Source organism: Stegastes partitus, unplaced genomic scaffold (assembly GCF_000690725.1).
Source record: "Stegastes partitus isolate 25-593 unplaced genomic scaffold, Stegastes_partitus-1.0.2 Scaffold642, whole genome shotgun sequence".
Classification (NCBI taxonomy): domain Eukaryota; kingdom Metazoa; phylum Chordata; class Actinopteri; family Pomacentridae; genus Stegastes; species Stegastes partitus.
Window position 1 is genome coordinate 80,688 of NW_007578373.1, and position 10,405 is coordinate 91,092.

The window sequence follows — 10,405 nt, forward strand, 5'->3', positions numbered from 1 at the left end:
TCTTAGAGCAGTCCTTCTTCTGGCTTAGGGTGTTTCTTAGTCATGGGAAGTTCATTTCATGCACTGAGAACTTCTATTCTTTGCATGACCTTACTATATCGGTCTTCTCTTAAGATAAGCATGAGCAATCGATTGACCTTAAGCTTTCAAAGATGATCATTATTACGAAGGTGCTCTGATCTTCATATGCTTTCTGTTCCTTCTCTTCTATGATTTGGTGCCTGGAATGGTTAACCAATGCTAGCAGAGCTGAGACTCTGTCTGTGGCTCAGGTGGTAGAGCGAGTCGGTCAATGATCGGAAGGTCGGCGGTTCGATTCTGCCCTGTAACCTGTGTTATGGTTGTTGTGTCTTTAGGCAAGACACTTCACACCTTGCCTGGTGTGAATGCGTATGAATGGGTTGTTTGAGGTGGTGGTCGGAGGGCAGGATGGCAGCCACGCCTCTGTCAGTCTGCCCCAGGGCAGCTGTTGCTCCAATCGTAGCACCACCACCAGAATGAATGTGTGCGATTGAATAATTGACAGTGTAAAGCGACTTTGGGTGTCTAGAAAAGCACTATATGAATCTGATCAATTATTGTTATTATTATAACATGGACTGTGGAAAGGCCCTGCCCAGGCCTCGGTTTGGCCATGGTCCCTCCCCTGAGCTACACAACCTATTCCTTCCACTCATCCTCTGCAGTGTGTGAACATTTCCTCTACCCGAATGCCATCAGATATCACTCAAAGGCCATGAATAGTCCATCCATCCATCCATCCATCCATCCATCCATCCATCCAGCTTCTTCTGCTTTATCCGGAGTCGGGTTGCGGAGGCAGCAGCCTTAGCAGAGCTGCCCAGACTTCCCAATCTGTACTCACCTCCTCCAGGTCTTCCAGGGGGACCCCGAGGCGTTCCCAGGCCAGTCGAGAGACATAATCTCTCCAGCGTGTCCTGGGTCTTCCCCGAGGCCCCCTCCCGGTTATTATTATACATAATCTGTGATAACTACATATAATTGGGGCACTGTTTCATGTCAGTTCATGAGGGTCATGCATGCTTTCACATATTTAAAGGATATGCGTCATGCTTGATGCCACTCATATCTCACATAGCATATTTCCTTTGTATCAAGCCAGTATAATAGATCCTTGCCAGATGTTCATCTGTGTACATTCAGCATGCTGCTGATCACCTGTATCCAGATGTGAAGGTTCTGCACGCCTACTCGAATTCAAAGGAAATGCGTCATTCTTGACCTCTCAGATAGTCTCATCTTATATTTCCTTTGTTTCCAGTGACTATAATAGCGTCTTGTGCTGTGTTCATTTGTTTGCAAACATCCTGCGCTGTGTTCTGGAGCATTGCAGGGAGTTTTGAACGACGAGGCACAGCATCGCCCACAAACTAATCTGCATAGAGCAGACTTGACTTCAACTAAATGCAAATTTACGAGAAGTGGAGGTCCGACGCCTTTCAAAACTTTCAAAATATTGCTAAACTCACTATTTTTGAACTAAAATGAGGACATTTTCAGCAACTGCATAGCTGATTTATCACCTTATTTGTTTTTAGAAATGCTTTTTGCTGAACTGCTATTGTATTAAAACCCAAAATTTACAACTGAGCCACGATGTTGGTTCAACCCCTCAAAGGTAACGGGGCTGTCATGTGACCACCTGGTGGTCTGCTAGTGCACGCCGATCAGGTGGTATTCAGAAGCGCCACGTTACCACACGGTCAAAACCGCCCCTGTGGACACGCAGCAGTAGCCACTGTGAGAGGAGCTGGTTTCCTAGTTTGTGGCAAAAGCTTGTGTTTCTTGTTCAGTTTTTGCAGTTTCTTGGTGAGACCAGAGTGACGACAGACAGAGAGAGGAGGCTGCATAAGACCTGAAGAAGTGAATTCAGTTTATCAATCAATCGAAATGACAGACACCAATAATCAAAAATAAAAGCCCAATATCAGACACAATAATCAGCTATGCCAATAATCAGTCTAAACCTCATTAAAAGTTGCTGGAATACAGGTGCCAGTCTCAAGAAACTTTGTTGTAAAAGACGCTAAATAACACAAACTCAGGCAGCTGTGGCTCAGGTGGTAGAGCGGTTGTCCTCTGACCGTAAGGTTGGTGGTTCGATCCCCGCCCCCTCCACAGTCGAAGTGTCCTTGGGCAAGACACTGAACCCGAAGTTGCTCCCAATGGCAGGCTAGCGCCTTGCATGGCAGCTCTGTCGCCATTGGTGTATATGAATGTGTGAATGAGAAACATTGTAAAGCGCTTTGAGTGCCGCAAAGGTAGAAAAGCGCTATATAAGTGCAGACCATTTACCATTTATGACTTCAGCAGCTCGTTGAAGCTGTATTTAATGTCAGAAAAGGTTTTAAACAATAATAATGAATTTTTGCAAAGATGTGGGGCCCAGTAACTTATATCGGCCCCATGTCCCCCCAATAAGTTAGTTCAGCCCATGCTAATGCCACTGTCTATGATTCATGTTTTTATTATTTATTATATAAGTCTGAACTTACATTTTGCACAATCTGACAATAAAGTTGTTCAACTTTCCGTATGATTTAATAAAAGTATTGCTCACTAACCCTGAATGTCTTGGCAGGATTCCAAACTATCACTATCACCTGTATCTGTTCTTCTTCGTTGTTTTTGTACTTCTGTTTCAGAATAAACATAAAAAGAAGAAAAAAAAAGTTAAGGATGAAAATGGCTGAATTTAGTGATGTGTTCTCTCCTTAGCATGAGTACAAATGAAAAAGTGGATGTTTTTCTAAATTGCTTGTTTGATTTCAGTAAGATATTTCTGACACACAGTAAAGTGCTGAAGCAACCCCATCAACCTAATCAGAGTAGAGGTGCCAGGGCTACCTCATGCTAACAGCCTTCTGTGTTCCCTTTAAAACAACAACTTTGGCTTCCACTCACACTGTAACGTGGTTACCACTGACTCAAAGGATCCAATCATTTGCAATCATTTTAATGCAATTATTGTAATAGATTTGTCCATATTTATAAAACCTGATGATGTTGCTCTTCCCCTCCAAACCAAAAAAAACAAAAAGCGTTACACAGCGTTTAGCCCCCTTGCAATGCTGTGAGCATGACTTTGTTCGGTTTAAAGAGCACAGACACTTAAAGATATTTAAACCAACAAAACTGCACATAGCTGTCTCACTTGCACCTTTGTATTGACACACTAATTTGAAAGATATAAAAAATGTATCTGTGAAACATCTGACCAGAAAAATAACTAGATGTGGGGACACAGTTATAAAGCGATTCATATTGTAATCCTAGGATTCTGGATTGATGTTGATTGTTGGGCGGTTTCAGCAGCGAGCTTCACATTTATGTGGTTATATCTGTGACACAACAAGACACAATATTTCATTTCAAAAATGGAAACTGATTTCCTGTTTTCTACAATTAAACAAAGCAAAATGAGTTCGATGAGAAGAAGGACTGATGCAGATTTCAGAAAAATGTCTGCAAGGTTAAAGTGTGACTGCAGACTTTTCACATACAGCTGAAACAGGAAGTTTACATTCACTGTATAGAGAGGCACATCACCTTTTCATTTATTTTTCTCACTGTCTGACATTATATCAGACTAAACTCTTCTTATTTTAGGTCAGTTAGGATTACCAAAATAATTTCTATTTTCCAAAGGCCATAATAATGACAGAGAGAATTTTGTTTTTTAGATTTTTTATTTTTTTCTACTTTCTTCACATAAAACATAAACATAAAAGACGACCCAGTTTCAAGACACAATAAGAAACGGCACACAGGCATACAATTTGAATATTGATTGAGATTTCATGTGCAATTATGCTGGCTTAGCTCTGAGTGAGGGAATTAAAATGAGGCAGTGATAGCGTCTTTGTGTCTATGACCAGCTGGACTTTTTTTTTTTCTTATGAAAAACACCAAGACATCATGTATTTGTATTGTCACAACACTGAATGTAATTTGACTGCTCTGTGTCTGACTACACTGCTTTAGTTTGATTCACCATTCATTACCTGTTTCACATGGATACGCATGGTAACCATACGATAATCTGACAGACTGTTGCTGATGACAGTTGCTTGTATGGGTTTCATCAGGTCTGAGCCTAATTAAAAATCTGTACGGTGAATGGAAAACCCCATTCCATGTATATTGAATTCATCTAGTTTTCACTTGATAAGCCAGCAAATTTGACTTGGATAGGACGAGAGTGACTAATTGACTGGATCCAAGATATGGCAGCTTGTTTGTTGTTGGAGACGATGTGACTCAATAAGTCTAATTGGGAAGTAAGTGAAAATCCTCCACATCTGTTCAGTTCAATTCATCTTTTATGTACCAGCCCACGTACAACCTAAGTCATCTTAGGGCATTTTACATAGTAAGTTCAACTTGAGCTGGTTAGCTAGAGGTGTGAGTTGAGAGAAGACAGATGAGCATTTAAAACAGTGACTGTATCATGAGAAGAACGCTGCTGTGGAGCCAGAGATCCTGTACCTGGAGAAAGGCACAGAACAAACGACGGGTGACAGAAGGCACAAAGTTATGATCATATAAATGCATGGAGAGTGAAAGAAATCAGAGTGAAGGAGAGGTGCACAGTGCATCATGGGATGTTTCCCATCCTAGAGCAGCAGAAGGCGCCAGGTCATGTGACCCAGCCCTAACTATCAAGTTCATAAAAAAAGGACGTTCTAAGCCTAATCTTTAGAGTAGAGAAGGTGTTTACCTCCTGATCCCAAACAGAGGAACCTGACAACTGAAGGATCTGCCTCCCAGTCTACTTCTGGAAACTCTGGGGAAAACAACAAATAAGCTTTCAATCTGACAGCAAAGAGCTCTGTTGGAATGATGTGGTGCTATGAGGCCTTTGTGTGCAAGAAGAAGGACCCCAGTCCTAGAAGTGTCCTATAAAGAATGAACATCCCCGAGCAGTCCAGTTGGAATGTAGTCTGAAGGACCTGATGATGATTTAGATGAAGGTCTTGTTGGCGTTAGGTCAGAAGAACTGTACTTGATTATATATCGCTGGTAGATTTTTTTTTCCTATATTAAATACAGTTCAATCTGAAGAAGTCCTGACTGCTGTGTGTACATTTGTGAGGAACATCAGCTCGGTCACTGACAGACAAGTTATGGAACTAGCATGCTAATGTTCAGCTTTTTAATGTGGTTCATCGATTAAACACAACAAATGTAAATTCCCATCAGGAGTTTCCCTCCTGTGTTGTGACATCGTTTAATGCCGTCTTGATTTCTGCTCTTTGTCAAGCCTTCAGTTTGATGACACTGATCAAAATGAGAAGTCTTCTGTTGCGAAGAATCTGCCTAATAGCGATATTAACATCAAACACACCTTTGTTTTTTCTGTATGTCACATTTGTTTATTTATTTATTTTGAAACCAAAGGCAGTCAAAAAAAACAACAACAAAAAAAAACACACGCTAGTTTCTACAACTAGAAGAAATGCAGGTAGACTTATAGGGTACAGCAGCTCCACCACCTTCTAATGTCAAGGTAAGTGCATGGACTTTAGGATGTCTTAGAGTAGAAGGATTTTATTGCCCAAAGTTGCAACTCCTTCCCAAATTATTTGAAGAGTTTATTTGCAAAAACTCAATTTTTGTAGATTTTCAGAAAACTTTTTTTGTTGTTGTTTGCTTGCAATAATATCAATCAGAGTGAAGCTGAGTGGATTTGATTCAGTAGAAATGACAACAATAGAGATAAGTTAAGTTTGATTGATGTAGATGATGGAAAAGTTCTGAAGGTTTGTTCTGTAGCTGATCCACCACTGCATGACATCAAATTCCTGCTCCGAACTCTGACCAAACCAATAGATGGTCATTATCAGATCTGAGAAATATCCATATTTACTAAGAAAGAAGCAAACACTGTGTGGTTGAGATGACTGGTCCATAAGGTGCTCTGTCTTGGATCAAGTGATGATACAAAAAACAAGATCCAGAATGTCTTGGTCTTTGGTTTTGTTGTAGTGTTTCCTTCTCTGTCCCCTTTTGTGTGTCTGCAGTCGTCTTACTTCCTCTCTCTGTGTTTTTCCTCCTTTTTTTTGATTGACCGCCCCGCTCACCTTGTTAACCAGCTCTCTGTATGTAGATATATTTGGTCTTTACTTGTTCTTCTGCATCGTCCACCTGCCTACCAAGTCATCTGTTTCTTTTTTGATGATTGGTGCAGACAATCATTTAAAAAAAACAAAACAAACAGGGTTCCATCTTCATGTGAAAATATATTTATTAATTTGTTCTGTGCAATACTCTAAGTGTAGCCCTGTGATAGACTGGTTACCTGTCCAGGTGAACCTGCCTTCACCCTGAGTCAGCTGGGATAGACTCCAGCCCCCCAGGACCCTGGTGAGGATTAAGCGGTGTATAGATAATGGATGGATGGATGGATGGATTCTTTGCAATACATCTAGATGGACATCAGCCATGAAATGTAGTTTTAAAAAAAAATTCTGGAAAAACCAAGTCAGTGGACCAGATTTTGTCAAACTACTGTTTCCAAGGTCCAGAATGAACTGTTGCTCCCAAGAACAGCTGGGTTTATGTTTGGCTCCAGTTATTTATATCTTGTGAAATAGACTTCTAGCTGTGTTTGGGTCACAGGAAGCAGCCGACAGAGGTTTCATGCCAAAGTGAACGTCACAGTGACAAATAAGTATTTTTCTCTACAAAGATAAACCACACTTAGTTAAGAACAAGGTAATAATACTATGAATTTACAGCCCTGTTTGTGAAAGCTGCACACTGGAGAGACTACGTATTTTTGTGGGATGATTTATAGACCACAGGACCTGCTGTCCAGATCACAGATGAAAGCCAAAGGTGAGCAGGGAAGCTAACGACACCCACACTGAATGCATTAATTACAATAATTGACTTTCTCTTGATTCACAGAGTAAGACAGTTTGATGCTGGAGTGGATAAATGCGTTGAACTTTGCTGCAGTTCAGTCACCTCGGCTCACAGCGTTTTGGCTATGACAAAGTTAGCAACAAAGACACAAACAGGAAGCGGGCCATAACTCAGAATTGCTCAGTGGGTAGACAAGTCCAAATCATGCCTGTGTGAAGTACATGCTTGACACATCGTCCCTAACCGCTGGAGCAGCTGCTATGTTTGAGCTTTATTATTTATCATTCACACTGTTTGATAAACATGTCTTTTACTCTTGCTTTTTACTCATATTACAACAGAAAGCTTGCAGCGAATCATCTACCATCTATACACCGCTTAACCCTCACTAGGGTCATGGGGGGCTGGAGTCTATCCCAACCGACTCAGGGCGAAGGCAGGGGACGAATCACCAATTAACCTCAGCATGTTTCTGGACTGTGGGAGGAAGCCGGAGAACCTGGAGAGAACCCACGCTGCACGGGGAGAACATGGAGACTCCACGCAGGAAGATCCCGGGTGTCCTAACCGGGACGTGAACCTCTAGCTGTGAGGTGACCACCAAGAGATGTAGATGTTGTCACAACAGTAAGTTTAATAAAACTAGGACTATTGCATTACAGTCTATAACTAAAGCATTTCAATGTTACATTCGTCTCCAATGTGTTTACATTTGTCAGGCTTAAAAAAAAAACATCCTATATTCAGTTAGTAGCAGCTTCACAACTGTGAGGCAAATGTAGTTGAAAATGCTTCATAAGAAAAAGTACCTCAAATAAGATTCTTTAGTACTGAAAGGGTCTGAGTCTGTCTCTGCAAACTACAGAACCTCATATCATGTTAAATGCAGTCGGGTTTGGGAGTGTTAATAAGTCCTTATAACTTCCTCCATAATACACCCATTCCTAGTCTTTCCACCAATGGGGCACTTTTGTGACAAATGCTGGTTGCTGGATGCCACGATGAGCACATAGTAGATAGAAACAGTACAATGGGACATCAGAGAAATAGCTTGTCCTCTCTGAGTTCAAACAATCAGGGCAGAAACTTGCACAGCCGTTTTACTGGGCCGCTTATATGTACCTACTCTAAAGCATGTACTTTTCCTTCCCCCAAAAAACAGCCCTGAAAAGGATGTACAGGGACGTTACATGTGATCGGAGCACATGTAAGTGTTTGGGCTGCTCCAACCGTGCCCAATGAAAATGATTTTATGTTTACAATGAAGGAAATCAGTAGAAAATATCCTTCTAATCACAAAAACAAACAATCATGACAGTGAATTGCACGAACAGCAATCATGTAAACTTGTGTTCTCTCTGAGTTTGATGTCAGTAAATAACATGAAGGTTACGTTGGTTTGCAGGCGCATCACTCTCTGGTCCGTCTGTGATGCTAACCTAGCTCGCTTGCAGCCACTTCCGAATGGTATTAAATATCTTAAAAATGAATGAAATGGGCCTGACGCCATTTATCAATCCATCTATTTATCTATCTCCTTTTTCATTTGCTCTTCCGGGGTCAGGTGCTGGTGGCAGCAGATGGAGCAGATAATTCCAGACATTTCTCTCCCCGTCAACACTTTCAAGCTCCCCCTGGTGATCCTAAGAGATCCCCAGGTCAGATGAGATATGTATTCCCTCCACTGACTTTAGAGTGTACCTTGGGGTCTCCTCACAGTTGGACAGTCAGGGAAACCCTCTAAAGGGTTGCACCAGGAGGCATCTTAGTCAGATGCTGGAATCTCTTCAGCTGACTCCTTACAACTAATAATAGTATTTTTGTCAACTTATTCTTAGACCAAACGATGACGACAACAGTTCCAAAGTAGAGAGAAATCTAGTCGGAGCACTTTAGTGTCTGGTGTAGCTGGGTCATTGTTTAAATAAGAAGACCGCTTCACAGGATTTTTCTTTAGGCCTCATGGAGGTCAGGACCAGCTCAGGGTTGTAGAAAACTAATTTCACAATAGTTACTTATGGCACATTATGTATGCACATAGCAAGCTCTAGTCTTTGCTGCTCCCTCCTGGTACAAAATTCATACGGATGATTTTTGGAACATGGGATAGGGAATGACCCGAAATCCCAAAGCATTTAGTTTAACATTAAAAGTTTGTGTAAGTAATGAGCAGAAAATGTTCATTATCCTGCCCAGAGAGCAGAACTGCTCTGTAGCTGTTAGCTTCAATGATCTATTCAGAGCCTTAGATTTTATGAAAGGGGTGGACGGTCTCACATTGAAACCGCAGGAAGAAATGTCTGTGAGACAGCTCACTGTGTGTTCATGGCAGCTTCATGAATAATGCTAACAATTATCATGCTCAGTGTTTAACATGTGTGGAAGGTGTCGGAGTGTTGGCCGATGACAGCTGGTAGAGAAGCTGACTGATGGCTCCGCATGGAAAATATAACCTGTTCTTATAATTGTCTACAAAAAAAGTAAAAGAAAAAAATGCAGGCTGACTTTTTGTGATCCTGTGTCGCTGATCAATGATACCGATCAACTCGTGTATTGACACAGTTTGTCAGGAGTGAAACTTAATGTGTTTCCACATTTCCCTCCTGAATCAATGTATATGTCGTTTTTTGTAAATAATATTTTTAATAGTTAATAATAGTAGAATTGAGCAAAACGTTTTCGTAGAAATATTAATAAGTGAATTGTTAAGTCTGTCAAAACTGACTAACTTTAGTCCACATTCATAAAGTACCTTTTAGCCTCAGCCATGTTCGACAAAGCTCTTTACAACATGCTTCTCATTGACACAGTCACAGCACCATGTAAAGCTGCAACCACAGACTGTATAAAGATGGACGTAGCAACCGGCCCTGAAAAATGAAGCCAACCCGGAAGTGTCAGAAACCTGCAGCATCACTACGTCCACTAGCTGCTGGCTCCACAAAGTCCTGGCTCCCATAGACTGGAACTGGAAAAGAAGTGATCACAGATCACAAACACTGCATTCCTACAGCTCAGGATTTTGTTCTTATTAGTTTTCATCGTCAAATCCAGAGATCAGGTGGCCAATCTGAAAATAAATCAATACTGAATTTTAAAAAATCCTCAACATGTTGCGGGGCAAGGGGCGTGGCTGGCTTGATTGACAGTCGGCAGCGACGATGCAGACGAAGCGAGCAGAAGGCGGTAAATGTGGGCGGGCAGAGAGGGCCCGCCTCTCAATCCGTCTGACCAATCGCTGCTCCTATGGCTCCGCCCCCCTCCCACGATTTTTGCGTCACTGGCTCCAAAAATCCAAGATGTCAACCAGGAAGTAGCAAAACCCTGGCTTCATGTTCTCAGTGCAGAAACCAACGGGTGATGTCACGGTAGCTACGTCCATCTCTAATGCAGTCTATGGCTGCAACCTGCCCAAGGACATTTCAGCACATGGAGTAGCCGGGAGTCTGAACTGCTCACCCTATGATGGGCGGACAACAAACTGCACAACCTGAGCTATGGCTGCTCCAGATGT